A 3,977-nucleotide genomic window follows, 5' to 3' on the forward strand; every position below is an offset into this window, starting at 1 on the left:
AGCTTCCTGCAGGGAGAAGAATTTGAGACAAAGTTAATGTTTGCTGCCTAGAAAATTACTTTCCATAAACAGAGGGCCTACAGCAGCCATGAGTTACATGAAAACAAGCCCCTACATCTGAAAAAACCCTCTGTGGCTGCAGGGCAATTCTGCTGGAAAGAACAAGTTTCAAGTTATAACTGAGATCACATAGGTTGTCCTATGTGTGAGAAATTGGATAAGACTATAAAGACCCTTTTATAAGGCCAGATCTTAGGCCTGTCTGTATAGTAATGCACAGAAGTAGGAGATCTTAAGTAAAATTTTTCAAGCATGCACTGAAATCAGTTAAGTAAAGCTCACAAGCCACAAACTGACTTTTATTTCTAAAGCTGTGGACTTAAGATTTGGAAAATAAAAAAAGCTACTCACAAGTTATTTGCATTTAATCTGATAATAAGTAAACCAATATAAAAGATTTTCAAAATCAAATGCATAGAATTTTGGTTTAGAATGTCTTTTCTTTTAGTATTACTCACATCAAGCTATCAAATCTTGAAAGTCTACAAATTAAAAGTTTCCTAGTTCCACAAACTTTGTTTTTAAACATTTGTATGTACACAAAACACTGGATATTGATGAAGGTCCCGGGGGGAGCATAGGCCTCCAGCTCATGTTATCTGCATTAAGGCTTTTTCCATACTGCACAAATCTATTAAGAAAAAACGCCTTCAGTTGCATAAGCTGTCTATCCATTCACTAATGTAGGGTTTGGCAGGGTTGTAATAAACAGCCAGAGTTGACACAGTCTGAGTAGCATACGGAGAATTGAGATTTGTCACTCACAAAAATTAGGATAAAAACCTTATTTTGTCCTCATTATTGGCATGGAAAAACCTCCACGCTTTTGTGACAGTGCTCGTCTTCCCAGCTGCAGTAGAAGATGGGAGGCGGTCAAGTAGCAGGCTGAGTATGTAGGAAGCAGAACATTTAGAGATCTGCTCCACAAAGATGGTAATCAGAGAGGCTGCTCTGCATAGGGCAACAACAGAGCCATGACTAGAGGGTTTCTTGTGTGCTTTACGTCCATGATTTTTGTCAAGCATAGCAGTTTTCTCCCATACACATCTGCTTAGTTTGCCCAAGCTTGAAACTGATCCTGATACAGCCTGTACTTGTTATCAGGATAAATCTACAATGACAAGAATCACAGAACCAAGTACCACATACTCGCTGTCAGCATCCTTCACCATATTACAATCACATAAAATGTCTACAGCAACAGAAAGGTAAACAGAAGTACTGTTCCATTTATATGTAGTAATTAACTACAGTTAAGGTCTAGCATACAATTATTTTTTGCAGGGAAAAAAGTGCACTACAGATATCTGCTCAAAGGATGTACATATTTTTCTGTGATATACCAATGCACAGATTGACAAAATAGGTGCTGTATCATAATGGTAAGTTGTCTACTTGTGATGCAAAGAACAAATGTGGACTTTCAAACCAGCGTGGCAAAACCAATGCATAATTGATGTTGCTTCAAGCACAAATGTTTCGCCTGCTTTTAAGAATGAAACATAATGAAAACAGTCTTTTATAAATTAAGCCTCTAAAGGACTGAAGCAATTGCCCACCTGCCTACAGAGCCAGCGTGCCAACTGTTTCCAGTGAGAAGATGGACTTGCAATTCAGAGTTACTATTTACGATCTCTTCAATGCCACTACTGTTCTTTGGCATGAGTAATGTGCCACAGTCACACTAGGCTAATTACTGGTCATCAGTCTGCAAGTTGCTAACTGCTGGTCCACAGCCAAACTTAGCAACAGTCTTCAACAGTTTTGCTGAAGTCATCGGGTACCCAAATGTTTCTGACATGTCTGTAGAGCACCATTAGCAAGTTACCCTAAGCTGGTTCACATGCAGCCCTCCTCAAGGGATCTATCAAAGTTACACGATAGCAGGAGCTGACCGCATTTGCTAGCCATAGGAACTCCATCCATTCAGACAGGTCTGTTTGTTGTCTATCAGCAACAAACTGTAGTATTTCCCATGCTTCATCCTTAAGGTCAAGTTCTTGTAGAATCCAGGTCTGCACCCAAGCTTTCCCACATTTAGTAACTGCACCAGTGGGCTCTGAACTGCTTAGAGCAATTGACAGGAAGGTTGGTGATGGGGCAGAGCTTATTTGCACTGTCCAAAAAAAATGCATAAAGTACCCCCCAAATACTCAACGATATTTTGTAACTACTCTTGTTTAATCTAACATTGACAGTGATTCTTCAGAAAAAATTCGGAAAGCCAAACCTCTCTAAGCTAAATGATACATAAAAAATTCTGCTTTAACAGCATCTGCTGAGTTTGCTCTCACTCCTCCTGATCACAATAGGTTTGAACACCAACACCTTCACATACAATCTGACACAAGAGTCAACACCTACTGTTGGACTGCCAAGCATCACCTGTCTGAATACCCAAAACGTTAGCTGTAGATGTGATTCAAAGTTTCCTATTACACGGCACTGTCCATAATCATGCTGCTCTGTGGCCTAGCTTTTGCATACCAGAAAACATTCTCCAGACTACACTTTTTGTCACGTGTAGCTTGAAGTACACCAAGACTGTCTAGAATGCATTTTTGCGCTTAGCAAGAGTATCACCTGTATGCAGCAAGTGAAAAATATTTTCCACATACTGTACAAAAGTGTACAAGAGTGATTATTTGCACAAAAAGATAGTTTTCTTCTGAAGAGCATTCGATAATTTCTTCCAGATACACTGAGAAATGTACTGTAATAAAGCAGTACTGCACACAGCTATCTGGCCATGCACACACACATTTGCTAACAAGCACAGTGTGGTATTACCATGGGTAACTATAAGTTCTGCATCTATATACTTTACATATATAAACTTAACTCATCCTGCATTAATAACCATGTTTAAAAAAAAATACTCCCCTTCCTATCCTCTCACACTTACACCCATAGGCCACCATGATAATAACACTATGCTTTTTATACATTTCAAAGACACCTAGTACTCATGAAGTAAAAGGCCAACTACAGAGCTCTTAGCAAATTAACAGAAGAGTATTACTTTGGCAGGATAATGGAATATGTGGAATGATTACTGCAACACAGGCTTCAAAGAAATTCCTTCTTGCAGGTGAAAAGTAAAGCCAGCAGGATACGGAACTTTAATGTAACTTTGCAAAACATAAATCCAACAAAATGAGACAATTTACACAGTGAAAAATGCATCACGGTTGCACAGAAGCCACTAAATACCAGTAGTAAGTCTACAGATATTGAGCAAGACACTGAATCAACCTCATCACACCCTCAGTTACACCAATCTGAAGCTGTATTGAAATAATAAAATCGGATCCCTAAGAGGAAGAGTATTCACATGTGGCTAAAAACGTGCCACTGGTAGCTTCTGAAGCTAGCTTACTGCCGAGCATCTTGTGTTTCACCATGTACTCCTCCACTTATTTGATGGCTGATTATACAACAGAGTTGTTTCCAGCTGCACACTCCAGAGCTGCGATATGCCCACTTGCCATCCTCCGAAATGCTCAGTGCTTACATTTCCAACGTAAAACTGAACAGTTTTTCAGGCCTGGAGGGGGGGTAGGGGAAGGGCCAGGTATGAAAGCAGAGAACCAGCGGGGCAGAGACGTTTTTAGGCAGGTTCCGACGAGGCTGCCCGAGAAGTACCGACGGGGCTGTGTCCCCAGCCGCTGGAAGAAGCGCCCGTACCCCCGGCTCGGGTGCCGTAAGCTGCAGTGCTACCCCCCAAGCCCGCCCGCACACAGCAGCGCACGGGCAGTACTTGTTCCCACCTAAAAATAAAACGCATTTCGCAACCCGCCCCGAAGGACACCGCTCCTCCGCGGACAAACTTTGGCCGCGCCCGCCCGGCCTTCCGCTACCCTTCTCAGCTGCAACCCCCACGCCTTTCCCGAGGCCACGCCGCGCCCCCGCCTCCC

Source organism: Charadrius vociferus, unplaced genomic scaffold (assembly GCF_000708025.1).
Source record: "Charadrius vociferus isolate BGI_N301 unplaced genomic scaffold, ASM70802v2 scaffold722, whole genome shotgun sequence".
Lineage (NCBI taxonomy): Eukaryota > Metazoa > Chordata > Aves > Charadriiformes > Charadriidae > Charadrius > Charadrius vociferus.